At 41.3% G+C, this 19,697-nt stretch overlaps 1 long non-coding RNA gene across 2 annotated transcripts; it reads left to right on the plus strand.

Moving 5' to 3' along the window:
• The first annotated feature begins 2,252 nt into the window (after nt 1-2,252).
• On the plus strand, nt 2,253-8,814 carry LOC122879296. Of its 2 annotated transcripts, none has more exons than XR_006378674.1 (6): nt 2,253-2,349; nt 4,982-5,099; nt 5,196-5,344; nt 7,033-7,180; nt 7,839-7,968; nt 8,636-8,814. It is a non-coding gene; the product is annotated as an uncharacterized LOC122879296 (long non-coding RNA). The 2 variants fall into 2 exon arrangements; XR_006378675.1 differs by having other exon boundaries at nt 7,038-7,180.
• Nucleotides 8,815-19,697: the final 10,883 nt, after the last annotated feature.

A 19,697-nucleotide genomic window follows, 5' to 3' on the forward strand; every position in this document is an offset into this window, starting at 1 on the left:
AGAGCACTGTCTGTTGCCTCCCACCTCCTGTCGCTGCTTTACAAAAGCATAATTCAACCCATCCTGCCGTTACTGTTCCCCCGCTTCTACACCATGTTGACCAGCGCCAACAAAAAAAAACAACTTATTACCATCACACATATTGCTTCTAAAATCATCTGCCTGCCCACACCCAAACTCTCAGATATGAATGACAGAGCCATCACATGCCCAGCACTCACAAGAGCATCATCACTTACTGCCATCTGGACGATGGAGATACAGGACCTTAAAATGGAGAAGATTTTGCTTCAGCAAGGGTTTTGTCCCCTCTGCCACTGCAGCATTGAAAAAGCTGCTTCACTGACTATGTTGTGAGCTGGGATATACAGTGGTACCCAGTCTCTTTCTTATGCTGGAGTCATGAACACTGACCTTAACTGAGGCAAGAGAGGCCTGCAGTTCTTTGGATGTTGTTGTGGGGTCTCTGAATGGCTGAAGAAGAACAAAATGAAGACTTTGGAGTGGCCTAGTCAAAATCATGACCTGAATCCTATTGAGATGCTGTGGCATGACCTTAAAAAGGCAAACTCGAAAACCCTCCAATGTGGCAGAATTACAACAATTCTGCAAAGATGAGTGGGCCAAAATTCCTCCACAGCGCTGTAAAAGACTCATGGCAACTTATCGCAAACGCTTGATTGCAGTTGTTGCTGCTAAGGGTGGCCCAACCAGTTATTAGGTTTAGGGGGCAATCACTTTTTCACACAGGGCCATGTAGGTTTGGATTTTGTTTTCCCTTAATAGTAACAACCTTCATTTAAAAACGGCATTTTATGTTTACTTGTGTTATCTTTGACTAATATTTAAATTTGTTTGATGATCTGAAACATTTAAGTGTGACAAACATGCAAAAGAAATCAGGAAGGCAAACACTTTTTCACACCACTGTATGTGTGTGTTCATGGAGACTTTATGCTTTGTCTTTGTGTTTATCTGTATGTTGTTGTGTTTTGTATTGGTTTAGAACTGGCTGTGAAAACAAATCTCCCTCTGGGACAATGAACCCAATCCTCTTTTTAGCACTATAATGAGTATCTAGTTTATTTTCTGGTGATTATACACAAATGAAAACATACATACAACAAATATATCATATTCCATTTCTGCCAATGGCTCCTCCTAAATGTTACACACTGGACCTTTTAATAAAATAATAATAGTAATAATAATGATGTTAGGAATAATAATGATAATGATAGTAATATGACTAATAATAACTGTTGTAGCGATTGTTGAGCAGGAACACGGGGGTAGTAGGAGCCACAGATCCAGACTCTGCAGCTCTGGAGGCAGAAATACCTGCTGAAAGTGACAGAAGGAGAGAGGAGAGAGACGAGAAAGCACAAAACTACGGGAGAGAAAAGATGTTGCAAGTTGGAAAAAGTTCAACCATTAGCAAATGATGTGGGCTTTGTAGATAATTGGCGGACTTTCTGGGGAACACTTGGTCTGATAGGGTGCCCTTCCAGTGGACAAAATGTAATAAAGCGCACTCTAGGGTGCCCTTCCAGTGGAGAAATCATTATCCGGTGCACTAACAGGTGCCCTTCCAGTGGACAAAATGCAATACAGCAATAACATGGAACTCACGAAAAAGATGCTGGAAAATTAGTTGGCCTCCACATGCGCCTACGTGCAGGACAATGTGCCCTCATGATGCCTCTATAGCTGAAAATGCCCCAGTTGTATTTTTTTGCTTTGCATCTGTTGTTGCAGATAGCTGGTGCTCTTTTTAAAAAACTTTTCTTCACCCCTGCCCCTCAAACAGCACAAGTCAACATGCCTGTAAATGTCTGTGCTGTGATGGGCAGTGGGTGTAAGGGTGTCAGCTTCACATCACATGGATGGTGTGCTCACACTCAAACACTTTTCACATCGCTCTTTGGCAGTAAAACCGTTTGCTGAGAGGTACAGAGAGCCAAACCACAGCATTACTTTCACCTCGTTTCCCACAACTTATTAGAATAGACTGATGATCTTTCTTCTGACTGTCATTAAGAAATTAGTTTTTTGTTGGTACAGGTATTCTCCTCACCCCGAAGTGCTTTCTGAACTGCTCTGAATCATTCTTAGAAGAAGAAATGAATAATAATGTCCAAAATCCCCGTTTATAGTGTACAAGAGAAAAATAACATGATTCTTGTAATGCACAACATTTTCTGTTGGTTTTGGCACTACATTTTTCTCTCACCATTCTGTGTTTGCTCATTAAAATCGCATGTATTCAAGGCATCAGCTTTCATATTTAACCGCGTCAAAGATCAGACTGACATCCAGACGGACGAGGAACGAGACGACACACCTGAGGTGAGTCCTGTTACTGTGTCTGTTTCAGGAGAACAGGAACGGACATTTCCAATCAATCGCTTTGTTTGTAGCACCTTTCATATTTTTTGTCAAAAGTTCTTCTGGTTGGATGATTATTAAAACCTTGACTTGTGTTTTAGGAGGGGAAGCTTTTTTGTGGCAATCATTTTGTTGAGTTTGGAACAGAAAACAAAGTTCCTTGTTTGCCATTTAACGTTATATGCTATATGTAAGAAGTTCTGTTCATGTCGTGTATGTACACGGCACAATAACTAACTGACATGCAAGTTAGTGGAATTCAAAGTGATTTATAAGTTAACAATGAGACTGTAAAACAGGTGGAGACTAAAATGCACGAAAAATAGTAATGATAAAAGTGAAGAAATGAAAACTATAAAATAGATCAATAAAAAGATAATAAAAAAGTTGATGAAGGACAATAAAAAGAACAAGAAAGAAATATACCAACTAATTTCCATAAAGCATTCTAATCAAAAGCCAGCCAAAAGAGTTTTAAATTTCAGTTTAAAGATGTCAACACTTTGAGCCGCTCTCAGATCCTCGTCAGGCATTAACACTAAAAGACTCCAGAGGACCTGAGGGGGGAGTCCTGGTTCAAACATGTCACATAATCTGCTGCTGCAAGACCATGAAGTACCATGAAGAATTTTAAAATCAGTACAAAAACTGACAGATAACCAAAGCCGACTGAAGTGGAAAGTAAGTTCCATTTTCTTTTGTGTTGAACAAATTATGCTGATTTAGGAGAGTCGATGTTCCATGAAATGTCTCAACAAACCTTGCAATATTGTGGTGTACAGATGAGCAGACACTGTTTGTTAACATTATCTCAAAAGCCTGGAAAAGAAGGCAGGATGGATTATATAATTAGTACTTATTCAGATGTTTCCAGTACTACATTGTAAATGTTTTCGTCAGCACTTTATGAACTTTCAAAATAAGACGGTGTAGTCCCTCATTCGTCCAGGAGTGTTCTATCGTAGAAAAGGTTTCAGTCGTAGTCATCTGGACACTGTTTTCAGAATCAAGACGTTTCGGCTCCCATCCGGAAGTCATTCTCAATTGTGTGCTCAATTGTGCTTTATGAACTTTGTTGTACTCAGTGATGGTCTGAAGATTTGACCATGAAAAATGCTTTAGCTGTTTTTCTGTTTTTGGAAATGAAAACGCTGCACTCTGGTCCTGGCTGGTATGATTTTATGGTGTCTTGTAAGCCCATTCGAGCTGGGCAGAGTTATATGCATGACACAATAATAAAAATGTAATATAACAGAGCATTGCACTGGCCAAACTTCTTTTGAAAATATGATAGTTGGTAACTGTAGTCAAAAACTCAACAAATCATTTTCTGACATACATTAATGGACCAACATCTTCATCATCAGAGAGGGTTTGGGATATATATTTATCTTCATTTTAATTAAACATGTATGATTTATTATGCTCTAGGACTGCAAAAGCATGTTTGTATAATGTCAAAATGTTAAAACAGATAAAACTTAAATGATGAAAAACAAAAGTCAAGGCTAGCGGATATCTAAGTGTGTATTATTCTCTTTGTCATAGAAAAGGTTTCAGTCGTAGTCATCTGGACACTGTTTTCAGAATCAAGATGTTTCGGCTCCCATGCGGAAGTCTTTCTTGATTGTGAAAATGGTCTGAGAACTCAGAAATTTAAGCTACTCTGTGTTGCTTAAGCCCCGCCCTCAGGGAGGAGTCTTCCTGAGTGTCTGCTGTTTACCCTGCCTAGTTTCACCTGAAACTGACCTTCTTTTGTTTCCATGATAGCCCAGTAATCAGGCCTATTGTTTTCTGGCTGCACCTCCCTCATCACTGTTAAGTGACGTTTCGGCTCCCATCAGGAAGTCATTCTCAATTGTGAAAATGGTCTGAGAACTAGACGTGACACGTAGCCTCAGGTGTGCAGCCTCTGCTTCTATCACCTTGTTCTTCCTAATGGCTGTTTCTGTGGCTGTGATGTAGTCCACTGTAGGCATGTGGTTGGACGTAACTGAAAAATTGAGCCCTTTGGAGAGCACGTCTTTTTCTGCCTGTGTCAGTAAGCGGTCTGATAAGTAAACAGCAGACACTCAGGAAGACTCCTCCCTGACTACGATTGAAACCTTTTCTACAATGGAACACTTCTGGACAAATGAGGGACTACATCGTCCTATTCTCTATGTGTTGCTCTGAGAGAAAAATAGTTACAGTTTAGCTTTTTTTTATATATATATAAAAAGCAGATTTGAGATCCTTAAAGAGGAACTACACCCTCCATTATTATTTAGTTGCACTCTGTAATCACAGAGATTCTTGTCGGCATATGGTGTTAATACAGGTGATTTTTCCAACAATACACACATTGTGTAAGAACAAGCAGAATCTGAGGGTGTAGTTACCCTTTAAAGTTTAAATCTGAGTCAGAGGTGTCTTTCTTGCCTGTTGGTTCGGGGTAAGTCCTGGAGAATTTAATTTAGTGGCCAGTTTCTCTCTCTGAGCCTTAGAAGCTTTAACCAACACTTGAGCTGTAACTTTCTAAAAAAATATACATGTTTATTTATATATGTAAAATGCATCTTTAAAAAAGCGTCAGTTGGTCCTGTGTCATTAGGTGATTTTCCAGTTGTTGAGTGCTGCGAGAGTCAGAGAGTCCTGAGCCATGCGTCCTGTTGTGGGAACTGCCACCCTTCTTCTGCTGGTCCTGATGTTCATGTCGGCTTCTGCAGCATGTAAGAACCAAATAGTCACAACATAATGTTCAACACAGACAACAGGAACACAATACGGACAACACTTCATTTCCCTTCACTCTTTCTTTGTCACAGGGGATCCTAAGCAGTCGTGTGAAACAAACTATCCGGCCATACCATGTAGACACAAGATCAATAATGAAAACTGGTTCCAGATGGGTGACAACCGCTGTGTGAAGGCGGTCAACAAGGTGGCTGAGCGCTTGAGCTTTTATGATGCAGAGGTGAAGAAAACAAACACACACATCAGACTTACAGACAGTAAATGTGACCTCCTCCTGTTCAGACAGTCATGGGGTGAATCTCAGTTCCTTTATTGCATCTACGCACGAGGAAAGAGGATTTGATGAACACATTTTTAGTGGAATGAGACGTCCTTTCTCAAGAATAATCTGAGGCCACGTCAGTTTCTTTACACAGAGGCACGGCTATGGAGGGTCATGTTACCCAGAATTGAAATTAAAAAGGAAAAATTAAATAAATGGTGAATAAATTATCATTATAATACTCAGGAAAATCAGAATTAAATGTTGAAAAGAAAAAGGAAAAAAAAAAACGTCAAATCGTTATTGAAATTCAATTCAGTTCAATCTTATTTATATAGCACATGGAAATTGAAAAGTTTAAATGTTTAAAGGAAGTTTTTCCTTGCCACTGTCGCCAAGTGCTTGCACATGGTGGGATTTGTTGGGTCTCTGTAAATAATATTATAAAGAGTTCGGTCTAGACCTGCTCTATAGGAAAAGTGCAATGAGATAACTTCTGTTATGAATTGGTGCTATATATATAAAGTTGAACTGAAATGTAAATGTGTAACGGAAGAGGATTCCATGTATATAGTGCTTTATCTTGAATACTCAAAGTGCTGGCAGTGGAGCGGGGAAAGTCACCTCAAACCACCACCAATGTCTAGTGCAAAATATCAGACCCAACAAACTATCAAACGAGAAATTCAAACTTTGGTTTAGTCTCACCTGGATTATTGCTCAGCAGTTTGGTCCAATACATCATGAGGTAATACATGAAAATTGCAGCTGGTGCAGAATAAAGCGGCACGAGTAGCTCTATATTGTGGGTTGAGAACAAATGTTACTAAAATGCATGAAGGTTTGATGTGAAAAATAATTCATTAGGAATGTCGTAACAAGAAAGACTCCATCTATTTTTTAAGAAAAACTATCCTTTAGTACAGATACACACAATTATTCAACGAGGCATGCTGCTGGAGGTTGTTTTACATTGCCAAAATCCAAAACATCAGTTCAACGTACAGTAATATACAGAGCAATGCAAACATGGAATTCACTCCCAAATCATATTACACAACAACATAATATATATGGTTTTAAAAAAACACCACAAGAGCATTACTTAAAAAGAAAGGTTAGTCATTAATAAGTATTCTTTGGTGTGTAAGGGTTTCATGGGCTTTCTATGTTAAATGATGAGATTTATCTGTCAGATCATGATTTTTGTGTTCATGTTATTTAAATTGTGTCAATTGTTATTTTTTTATTTACAGTAGACGTGCATTACAATGTGTTAGGTTAGTGTATTGTGATGAGTAGTGTGAATGTAAATGTATTTGTTTGTATTGTCACCATGTAAATTGTGTGGACCCCAGCAAGAATAGCTCCTGTGATGCAGAAGCTAATGGGGTATTAAAAAACGTCTAGCACCCACCTGGACTGGGACTGGTGGTCGAACAGAAAAACAGCTTCTGTGTTGGACTTAGAGATTGTTTCTAACGATGGTCTCCTCAGAGCAGAGATAAGGGAATTTGAACGGCCTTCATGATGGTGGACCAGATCAATCCCTGGGTCGAGCGAGGAAAGATCAAACCAGGGAATTGGGATACACCCATGGTGAAGTGTCGGTGAAGACTAATTCTTCTTATTTCTGTTGATTTCAGAAAAGCTGTAACAGCTACAGACATGGCAAACTTTATGGGTAATCTGGTGTCAATCCACAACAATGTGGAGCTGCACCAAGCGGTGTGCACCATGTATAGAGCTAACCCTGAAAAAGATCATTACTGGATCGGATTCAAAAAGATAATGGTAAGCATTGAATGTTTCGGTTCAATCATTAATATGCACCCAGTCTGTGCCTCTAATGGGTTTACAATTGAGCCACAGAGGTAAGCATGCGTTTCTCTGAAAAATAAACACACAGTGATCTTTGAAAAACCCGAAAGGTGGTTTGACAACACTTACCACAGTTCTGAAGGTATTTCCAAGACCCTCAAAGATTCTTTTAACCATGTGATGAAAAAATATTCCATCTGCTGCACAATTAAATACATTTTAAACCAGTTTTTTGTTTGAAAGTTGCAACTTTCCTGATCCAAACAAAGATAGTAGCCAGAAATGACATATGTCTTCTCTTAATGCACCCAACACAGGGCAAATATCTGTTTACAAATGGATAGAGGATCAGTGTAGAAACATGTTGATGAGACATTGCCAAAAGATTTATTGATAGTAATGAAAAAAGGGTAATATTAATGGGTTTTGTTGCGCCTATTATTATTCTTTGTCTTACTTGTAGTTGGTTACTCACTTCATTAACACTATCTTTGCCTCACATCTCGTCCTACTGTTCGAGTGACGAACTGGGGCTATTGTAATCATCATTTTTCATCTGAAAAACATACCTTGTGAATGACAGCAAAGTAGTCACCCTCTGATATTTATTTATTCTTATTTTTATTTGTAGATCAACAGTCATGGTTTTCATTTTAAATATGTTTGGACCGATGGAACTGATAATACATTCAGCAGATGGGTCTCTGGCCAGCCAGACAGGTTATTGCTCAGACAAGAATGCGTTGAGATGAACGTCTCGGGTAAGTAAACAAAAGGCTGAGGAGGAGAGGTTATCATTTAATAGAAAGGAATTGAAGATAAGAGATGATGTTTAAAAGTGACATGTGTTTATAATGCAAGTTTTATTGAACAAAATAATAATAATATGTCTGTGATGCAGCAGACGGTTTCTCACTGAGTATGTAGGCAATGCATGGATAACGTAAGGGAGGAGTAGACAGCACATCATTATAATCAGAGTCCTGGGTTTCCTCAATATGACAAGAAACACAGGTTCAAGGGAAGGACAAAGCCAGCCCAGTCGCCAGAATAAAATATAGCCACTGAACGTTTCTGCAAACCACAAATACGTTGAATCTCTACGTTTTAATGCATCTAATACGTATCATATCAACATTTCAACAATACGCAGAGAAACGTAGAGATTCAATGTTTCAAACGTAGAAATTCAACATTTACAATTCAACGTACAACAACGTATACAGTGGCTAGGGAGAACCTGGGAGTACATCATGTTTATCGTGTATTTTTACAGTGTGGTATTACTACTTTTACTTAAGTAAAAGGTCTGAGTACTTCATCCACTGCTGATTTTCCTCCACACACCTGAGAAACATCAGAAGGGGGACATTACCATTAACCCTTAAAACCCCACTCACACTGAACCACGTTTTTCCTGTTTTCCAGACTGGACTCTGTGGAACGACGAGCGGTGTGGTCAGCACAGGTCCTACATGTGTGCAGTGTGGATCGGTTAGTTCAGAGTGAACACGAAGAGCTGCTGCAGTTGGACCAGTCAGCTTCACTGTAACCACTGCAAACACAAGCTTTGACATTTACTGCAATAAATGTTCATCATCAGCAAACATGTTGTTTTATTTCTGTTTGTAGCCATCGTAGATCCATCTGTCCTAATAGTCTACTTGCCAGCAATGTGAACCTGGAAATGTTTGAGTATCCCAAAGTTTTATGTTAGAAATGTACAGTATTCATCCCCAGCATTTAGAAACAGCTGGAGCCAAACTTGCATATTTTTGGTAATTAGCATAATTAGCATTGATTAGCATAATCACCTATATGGATAAAAGCAGCAACTTCTTGGAAGATTTGGACAATATTGTAGTGGTTTTGGGGGGTTATTGAGGATCTTGAATCCATTTTTGACATTTTCAAAATGTCAATTCAAACTAGAAGTGGCCATGTTTCAACTCCCAGTGGGCCGATTTTTATGAAGTTTCAGTCAATTTAGAAGTTTTAGTGGACGCTGAATTGATTGGATCGGACAGATAACTTATGTATTTCAAATCATTGAAATATCTTCAGCTCGGTTATAAATTGTAGGATATTTATGAACACAAATATCCAAATATCCGATGCAGAAAATGTGCATTTTAACACAGACCATTACACTCTGAGGTGACTCACAAAGGAAACACAGGCAAGTACTATACCAAACTAGAATAATATGACTATGGCTGAATAATATCCTCAAAAAAAGAGTAAAGGGAGTATAATACAGATAAAAAATGTCATGACATCAATACAAAACATAGAGCTTCATAATATGAGAAACCAGAGGAAACACACACTGCTGAAATAGAACACAATGAAGCAGGAATAATAATGAATAATATACAGAAAATACAGTTTGTAATTCAGTAGTCTCGTTTCTATTTTGTAATGATAACCTTGGCTAACAACAAAACTAAGTTGAGATTCTCATCTGCAGGACTGAATTCACTGCATCCATATTTAACAGTTCGGAAATAAAGTGAATAAACAGAAGTCATTGATTTACAAAAACCTTGATAAAAAGGACAAAACAGGCTCACACAGGATTCTGTCAATATTCTCTTCAGATTTCTTCAGGAAGTGTTTTACAGAGTATAATCTTTTATGAATACTTCATGTAAATGCTGTACATTTGATTAATTTCCAATTAAGTGAACTAAAATTTTCTAGTTTAAATTTTGAGACAAAAACTCACTGTAGATGCCATGAATCAGTTCTTTATTTCATGCTGTGCGGGACGAATACACCTCAGAGATGAAGTGCAGTTTCTCCCCAAGGCTAAGAAGGAGTTTTCGTACAGAGAGAAAAACAAGTCCAAGGACAGGCAGGTGGTTTACAGGAAACAACTCCCTCATGAAGCACGATATCTCTTTCTCTAGCGACAGAACCTCCTTTCTTCCACAGAATTACACAGAATATGTTCTGTAGATAAGAACTCTCCCATGAGATGAACCAGACTTAGTTCACTCAGAGGACTCCTCTTCCTCTCAGTATACATCACACAGCTTATAGACAATTCAACCTAATATTTTCCCTAAAGAATGCTTACTTACCGAGCAGGAGTGAAACAGCCATGATTAATCAAACAAGATGGCATAATCTGCTAAGAGATGAAGCATAATAGTGCATGACATGAAACATTTTTGAGGTTAAGAGATTAGAATTGGCAGTATACTTCCTCTTTTCCTTTCGGCTGTTCCCTTTCAGGGGTCGCCACAACGAATCATGTGTCTCCATCTAACCCTGTCCTCTGTATCCTCTTCACTCACACCAATTAACTTCATGTCCTCTCTCACTACATCCATAAATCTCCTTTTTGGTCTTCCTCTAGACCTCCTGCCTGGCAGCTCCAACCTCAGCATCCTTCTACCAATATATTCACAGTCTCTCCTCTGAACATGCCCAAACCACCTCAATCTGGCCTCTCTGACTTTATCTCCAAAACATCTAACATGAGCTTTCCCTCTGATGTACTCATTCCTGATCCTGTCCATCCTCGTCACTCCCAAAGAGAACCTCAACATCTTAAGCTCTGCTACCTCCAGCTCTGCCTCTTGTCTTTTCTTCAGTGACACTGTCTCTAAGCTGTTCAACATCGCTGGTCTCACCACCGTCTCGAACACCTTTCCTTTCATTCTTGCTGATACACACCTGACACTTTTTTCCACCCGTTCCAACCTGCTTGCACTCGCCTCTTCACCTCTTTTCCACAGTCTCCATTGCTCTGAACCGTTGACCCTAAGTACTTAAAGTCCTGCACCTTCTTCCCCTCTGCTCCCTGTAACCTCACCGTTCCACCTGGGTCCCTCTCATTGACACACATGTATTTTGTCTTACTGCGGCTAAGCTTCATTCCTCTGTTTTCCAGAGCAGACCTCCATCTCTCTAGATTTTCCCCCACCTGCTCCCTGCTCTCACTACAATTCACAACGTCATCCGCAAACATCATAGTCCATGGAGATTCCTGACTAACCTCATCTGTCAGCCTGTCCATCACCAGAGCAAACAAGAAGGGGCTCAGAGCCGATCCTTGATGCAGACCCACCTCCACCTTGAACTCCTCTGTCACACCTACAGCACACCTCACCACAGTCTTACAGCTCTCATACATGTCCTGCACCACTCTAACATACTTCTCTGCCACTCCAGACTTCCTCATACAATACCAGAGCTCCACTCTCGGTCGTACGCTTTCTCTAAATCTACGAAGACACAATGCAACTCCCTATGACCTTCTCTGTACTTCTCCATCAGCATCCTCAAAGCAAATACTGCATCTGTTGTACTCTTTCTAGGCATGAAACTATATTGCTGCTCACAAATGCTCACCTCTGCCCTTAGCCTAGCTTCCACTACTCTTTCCCACAACTTCATTGTATGGCTCATCAGCTTTATTCCTCTGTAGCTGCCACAGCTCTGCACATCTCCCTTGTTCTTAAAAATTGGCACCAGTACACTTCTCCTCCATTCCTCGGGCATCCTCTCACTCTCCAAGATCTTGTTAAACAAACTAGTCAGAAACTCTACTGCCACCTCTCCTAGACACGTCCATACCTCCACAGGTATGTCATCAGGACCACCTGCCTTTCCACTCTTCATCCTCTTCAACGTCCTCCTCACTTCACTCTTGCTAATCTTTGCTACTTCCTGCTCCACACCAGTCACCTCTTCTACTCGTTGTTCCCTTTCATTTTCCTCATTCATCAACTCTTCAAAGTACTCCTTCCATCTTCCCATCACACTCCTGGCACCTGTCAATACATTTCCATCCTTATCTTTAATCACCCTAACCTGCTGCACATCCTTCCCATCTCTATCTCTTTGTCTGGCCAACCTGTACAAATCCACCTCTCCCTCTTTAGTGTCCAACCTAGCATACAAGTCCTCATATGCTCTTTGTTTGGCCTTTGCCACCTCTACCTTCACCTTATGCTGCATCTCCCTGTACTCCTGTCTACTCTCTTCAGTCCTCTCAGTGTCCCACTTCTTCTTAGCTAACCTCTTTCTCTGTATACACTCCTGCACTTCCTCGTTCCACCACCAAGTCTCCTTGTCCGCTTTCCTCTTTCCAGATGACACACCGAGTACCCTCCTACCTGTCTCCCTGATCACATTAGCTGTAGTGGTCCAGTCATCTGGGAGCACTTCCTGACCACCCAGAGTCTGTCTCAGCTCCTCCCTGAAAACTACACGACATTCTTCCTTTTTCAACTTCCACCACTTCGTCCTCTGCTCTGTCTTTGTCCTCTTCATCTTCCTCACCACCAGAGTCATTTTACACACTGCCATCCTGTGTTGTCTGGCTACACTCTCCCCTACCACTACTTTACAGTCACTGGTCTCTTTCAGATTACAATACATGAGTGCTTCTACCTCCGCTCTTATATGTCACCCTATGTTCCTGTCTCTTCTGGAAGAAAGTGTTCACTACAGCCATTTCCATCCTCTTTGCAAAGTCTACCACCATCTGTCCTTCTGCGTTCCTGTCCTGAAGGCCAAACCTGCCCATCACATTCTCATCACCTCTGTTCCCTTCACCTACATGGCCATTGAAATCTGCACCAATCACCACTCTCTCACCTCTGGGGATGCTCTGCATCACTTCATCTAACTCACTCCAGAATTTCTCCTTCTCTTCTAACTCACATCCTACCTGTGGGGCATAACCACTCACAACATTGAACATCGCCCCTTCAATTTCCAGCTTCAGACTCATCAACCTGTCTGATACTCTTTTCACCTCTAGAACATTCCTCACAAACTCCTCTTTCAGGATAACTCCTACTCCGTTTCTCTTACTATCTGACCCATGGTAGAACAACTTGAACCCTGCTCCTAAGCTTCTAGCCTTGCTACCTTTCCACCTGGTCTCCTGGACACACAGTATGTCCACCTTCCTTCTCTGCATCATGTCAATCAACTCTCTAGCCTTCCCTGTCATAGTCCCAACATTCAAAGTCCCTACTGTCAGTCCTACATTCTTAGCTTTCCTCTTCTCTCTCTGCCTATGTTTTAAGCCGAAGAGATGCCACTGCGAAGGATGTATTGGAACTATTTTGAAGGCATCTGTGATATCAGCTTTGGAGAGCCATGCGCCCTTGTCAGCTAGCTTAATGAGCTTGATAGCATTGTCAATGGTGGAATAATGGAGAGAAAAAGGCTCCGGTGAAATAAGACTATTAATGCTGAGAATTGGCCCGGAGTGAAGAGCAGAAAGATTAAATATGATTCTTTTCTTTCTGACTAGTTGAATGGGCCAATTGAATACCCTTTATCAAGCTGCTTTTTCAGAAGCTGAGACACTAACTTACTGGTTCTTTGAGAGTGGATTGCAGGTTTCTTGACACGTATGAGGAGGACAGGAACGAGAAAACCCCTACCCAAAACCCTTGGGAAAGACCAGTGAGCAAATGATCATCAAATACGGAATCAGGATGAGAAGACAGTTCTGATGCGAGAGCTGGGACATGTATTGGAGTAAAGGGGTGGATTTTCAATAAGTCAAGTGGATGTTTGATGTAAAGTGCTGCTTTGCTGGAGAAACCTTTGTGGTATTGGTAAAAAATGTTTTTCCCATACCTCAAGTTAAGGTCACCAATCAGAGCCAAATATGTCTCCAGTTCTTACTACTTATTACTTATATTATTACATTGCATTTATACCGTATTATCATCATCAACCGGTAAACCCACTTGGTACTTCACACTTATTTTATTTTATACTTATACCCACTTGGTACTTAATTTATTTTCTGACCTGTTTTTTTATAGTTTTTATAGTGTATTGTATTATATTTTTTTTTGCTAGTACTTTCTCCTGTGTGCACTGATGTAAAGACAAGCTGCTGTAACAAAAAGTTTCCCTTCGGGGATCAATAAAGTATTTCTGATTCTGATTCTTGTCCAACACATCGCAATAAATGCCAAAAGCAACTTCAAATTCACCTATTGCCATATCTTGACAATCTGGGATCGGCAGATTTAATCACGGCTGTGACATTTTCACTGGTGGAAAGTTTGTTTTCACACTTTTGGGATGGGAGGATTAGGCTGATGAGGTTAATATCTTTTCCTTTTTTGACCTTATGCTAGGAGAAATGTTAGCTCCAGAAGGAACATATGGCCTAACTAGCATGGGAGCTGAGACAGCAGAAGCCAGGGAATGTTGTGGCACGGCTAGGGCGCTTGTGGTGGAAGTAGATGGTTGAGGTGCTGGTGCTGGGGCCGGTACATGAATTGGAGCTATCTAGCAGAGTTTCAGGAGCAGGACCAATCCTCAACCACTGCACTTCCATAAATACCTACCTAACCCATCTCCTCTTCTTCGCTCTCGTATTCTTCACCAGAACCAACACCACACAACATCGCCTCGAGCACACTCAGAAAAGTGAGCTAACATTACTAACGACATTCCACCTCTCATCAGTTTTTTCTACACCAGCAACAGCAGCCTACATCATCCAGGGCAATTTACACTGGGTTGTCAGTTCCTCCTGTCATCCAACTCCAGCAATCACATAAGACAGCCTTAGCAGGGGAACCTGGCATTGGGATGCCAGCGTCCCCTGCCGCCCACTCCCAGCAACCGCAGCAGCTCCCTCGAGGTGGGGCTCCTGATGCCAGAACTATCTGGGAAATCGTCATTGGAATCATCACCATCTATCTTGGGCAAACTCCAACTAATCAGATCAACGAACCATAAGGTAGACAAACCGGGAGAGGAGCAAAAACAGCTTTCCGTCAAGAAAAGCTTCAGTGCCGTTGCTCTTCCTTCAAAGAAGAAATACTCTCCACCTCTGATATAACTGACGCTAACCTCTTTAGCTTTCTGGTTTTCAACAGTCACTCCTCACATTTGTTGTCACGCTCACCTAGCGTTAGGGCACACCCGTAGGTCATGCCGTAGCTGCCAGTACTTCCTCATAGGACGCTGATTGGTGCAAACCAACTGTGGCGCATAGTGCATAGCTTGAAGCCCAGCAAGAGGGATTATCGTGATTTCATGATCTCGCAAGTCCAGCTGCCTAGCAAGGTTAAGCAACTACGGCAGCTTGCTCTAATTGGCTCCTGGCACCGGGATGCCATCACAGCCCAGCCGTGCACTTCCAACAACCACAGCAGCGGACTTCAGTAGGCCCTTCGGCACTGGGATGCCAGTATCTTCCATCTCCCACTCCCACTCTTCACTAGTCCCAGCAGCTCATGTCAGCAAGAGCCTTCTGTCGGTTTTGGGGGTTTCTACAACGGGAGATGGTTCGCAGCAGCATGGCCTCCAGAGCTTGCAAGTGAAAGCCAGGTCACTTCCTCTGCTCTCTTTGAAATGTACCCCATAGCAGCTTCAGCCATTCTGCGGGGCCACGAATGGTCCCGCAAGTCCATCCTCATGTACCCCGACAACCTCACAGCCGTCAACATAATAAACAAAGTTCGCTCCAACACCCCGTCAATCAAGTTCATGCGCTGCTTAACCTGGCACTCCGTTACTCACCAATACATTCTTCGCAGAGCACATGTTCTCGGTCATTCCAACGCCATCGCTGACTCTCTCTCTCGTTTCTCATTCCAGAAGTTCAGAAGCTTGGCCCCCCAATGCAGATACACATCACAGCACCGGTTCCTCCATATTCGACCCTGACGTTCAACATGTAAATCCTACCCTTGTAAATCTGATCGTCAACTCCCAGAACTCAGTCATCAACAGCTTAGCACCCTCTACCCTGTCAAATTACTGGTCAGCTTGTAAGAGTTTCCATCACTTTCACAACCAGAACAATGTAACCTTCCCGTTGTTTGATCTCGTCACCTTGTCACCTGTTTCATTACTTATGCCCACACCGTGATGGCTTTCAAAACACACAACATCAAAGTTTGCCGTAGCGGTATCAGCTTCTTCTCCAAACCTCTAACTGGCAGCCCTGGCCTGGCCTCTAACCATCCTCAGATAACCTTACTTCTCAGAGGACTACAACGTCAAGAGCCAGCTCAAAATCCACGTCACGTTACAGCCGACTTGCTGTCAGTCTGCATCCACACCATCTGCTCCGAATACAGCATCCCTCATGCTGCACTAACCTTAGAAGCCATGTTTCTGCTGGCTTTCTTTGCTGTCACGCCTGCATTTCAGACTTATCACAATTCTCAGACGACACCATAGTATTCTACCTAAAACGAACCAAAACCAATCAATCCGGCCTTCCTACACCCATCTTCTACTTCGAAGGTCCAATCACGACGGAACCCTTTCGAGACACTTGCAAACTACTTGCAATTCTGGAAATCCCAGAGAATAACCACGTCAGAACCTCTCTTCGTCTCCGAGTCTGGAGAAGTGGCTACTCGATTCTGGTTCCACCAGCACTTCCACTACGTACTCTCCTTGTCCAGCATTTCTCCCATTCATTACTCTGGTCACTCCTTCAGGATAGGAGCTACTACTTCGGCCTCCCGCAATGGCATTCCTGAGCACTTAATACAAATCGTGGGCCGTTGTTCCTCCCAAATATATCACCGCTACATTCGTTCAGATCTCAAAGATCTCAGATCTGCTCAATCTTGTCTAAAATAAGTGGAGGCTTTTGGGGGTTCATCGGGCCCAGGTGCTACGGTGGATTCCCCACTGAAGCTTCGCCTACACATAGTAGCCAACCAAGCGAACAGCGAGTCAAGCCTCCCACACAATCTTGTTTCATCAATAAATCATTTAAACGTGTCCCGTTGATGGTGTGGTCCTTGCTAGTGAATCAGCGGGATTTGATAGGCGGTGAGCTTTGCCGAAGAAGATGATGAGGCTGGTGTTTCGCAAACCACGTTGTTAGCCAAAGATTGTAGCCACGAGAGCTCCAGACAATAAGCTCGAGTAATGCCTTGAGCTTTTAATATCTCCATGATCTCTGCACTTGCCTCTTCTTGACGAGAAGCAATCCGAGTGCTGTGCCGAGAAGGCAATGGGGATGCAACCATTTCGAAATCGGCATCGATCAGATCCAGCTCTGGGTCTGACATTGTGAAGAAAGGTGACAGCCCGAGGAATAGCAGCAAAGCAATAAATACTCTCGCCATAAAGGACTTGCACGGTGACAGATGCGCACAATCGTTGCATGAACGTACTGAAGGCAGAGAGAGAATCATATTTAAACTGACGGTAGTAAGATGTTAGGTTTGACAATGCAGGTGTGTCACAGTGCTATTGGATAGATGAGACCAGCTGATGGAACAGCTGATACCCCAATTTGACAGCCCTGAATGATGACAGCAGGAAATATGAGTGAGCAATGCGTGAAAGGAGTGAATGGCAGGAAGGTATAAGAATTAAGTATGCCTAAGCATGCAGAGTAGTCTTCCTGACAGAACGTTCACTAGAGCTTCATTAATTGGAAAGTTTTGTTGTTACTAAAAGATACGATTTTGTGGATACTTGATATAGCCAAATTTCTCTCTATTTTCTATTATCTTGTATTCTATTATTATATTTTTAACAACAGTAAAATTTTGAAGAAAATCCCACCAACTTTACTTTCAGTCCCCCAGTTAGCATTCATAAGCAATACATAAACATTTAGTGGTTTATAACACACTATAATATAAGCAGATTTAAGGGTTTATTAATGTATTTGTCAACAACTATAACTCTTCCTGTGGACACACATAACTGGAGGCTGCAGTATGAACAGATAATGAATGACAATATAATAAAACACAGTTGTAATAATAATAAAATATGTCTTCATAGGAGAAGTTAGAAGTGTTGACAAATACTGTACATTAATAATTAATAATTAGAAAACACTTAAAATGTCCTAATATCTGCTTACATAAACCATGTATTAAATGTTTATATGCTTAGAAATAATGCATAGGCGGTTTGTAAGGGAAGTTACACATACTACACAAATAATCATTTTCAAATACTTTTACTTCACATATAATCATGTTAATTTTCATTTTGTTTGATCATTCTGAATCTTGTACATAGTAAGCTTTGTCTGAGTGAGCCTTAGCCTGATAGCTTAACTAAGGTACTGTTGATGTAACCGAAAGGTGTATGGAAAGTGTTTGACCACCACTGCAAGAAAGTATAACAACCAGTCAGGTAGTGAAACTTGGAGGGAGACAGGTGCTCTTGATAGAAGTGGTGTCGTCCTAGAGGAATGTTACCAAATGTGTTAACTGTTCTGAAGGCCAAGGCTGATGGCGTGTAGGAGGGCAGCCACAGCAGCCGACACGGGAACAAACCAGATAAGAATGTTTACTGGAAGAAGCAACCTTGACCAGACCGAAGACCATTCCAAGGTATAAAGGCAGTGAATGGCTTCTCATCTGGGTCCACTAACCTTTTGTCTTGTGTACCATGCTCTGAGCATTAATAAAGTGTGACAGTACTGTACAGTAGTTTCAAGTCCTGCATACAGTGACTTTACAACCTGCTGCTCTCTGCTGGCTCCAGAGCCAAACATCCTCAGAGTCGCACAGTGGAAATGTTTTTCTTCCAAAAATGATCAAATGAATGATCAAATGCTTCTTGATAGGTGCATAAACCTCTGTGTTTTGGTCTCTGACCTTCAAACTCACAGATCTGTTAATCAAACTGGACTTTCTGTGGCCCATTTGAGCTGCGACTTGCAACATGACATCACTTCCTCTCACACATTTCACTAATCAGAACAAACAGTTGGGAACCAGACATTAGCATGCAACGGTCTGTACAAGTTGATAGTTTATCTGTAATTTACAGAAGACAATCAATTCAATTCAATTCAATTTTATTCGTATTGCACCAATTCATAACAGAAGTTCTCTCATTGCCCTTTTTCTATAGAGCAGGTCTAGACTGTACTCTTTATAATATTATTTACAGAGAGACCCAACAATTCACACCATGAGCAAGCATTTGGTGACAGTGGCAAGAAAAAACTTCCTTTAAGAGGCAGAAACCTTGAGCAGAACCTATAGGCTCAGGGAGCAGGGGGAAAGAGAACATACAGTTGAACAATGCAAATTCTAAATCGAGTTTTAAAATAAATAAAATAGTAATGGTAGGTAGCGGTAATAATATTAATATTAAAGTTCCAGTGTGGAGAATTTAGTGGCATCTAGTGGTGAAATTGTAGTTTTCAACCATTTGAATACTGCTCACCTTTGGCCACGAAACTCGTGAAAAACGCGTAAGGCCCTATACAGAACCAGTGTTTAGTTTGTCCGTTCTGGGCTACTGTAGAAACATGGCGCCGCAACATGGCGACCTCCGTGGAAGGGGACCCGCTCCCTCTGTAGATAAAAACTGTTTATTCTAAGGTAACGAAAACACAACGATTCTTATTTTCTGGTTATTATACACAAATGAAAACATACATACAACAAATATCATATTCCATTACATACATACAACAAATATCATATTCCATTTCTGCTATATAAAAATGCACAACGTTTTTTGTTGGTTTTGACACTACGTTTTTCTC

Source organism: Siniperca chuatsi, linkage group LG1, assembly GCF_020085105.1.
Source record: "Siniperca chuatsi isolate FFG_IHB_CAS linkage group LG1, ASM2008510v1, whole genome shotgun sequence".
Classification (NCBI taxonomy): Eukaryota; Metazoa; Chordata; class Actinopteri; order Centrarchiformes; family Sinipercidae; genus Siniperca; species Siniperca chuatsi.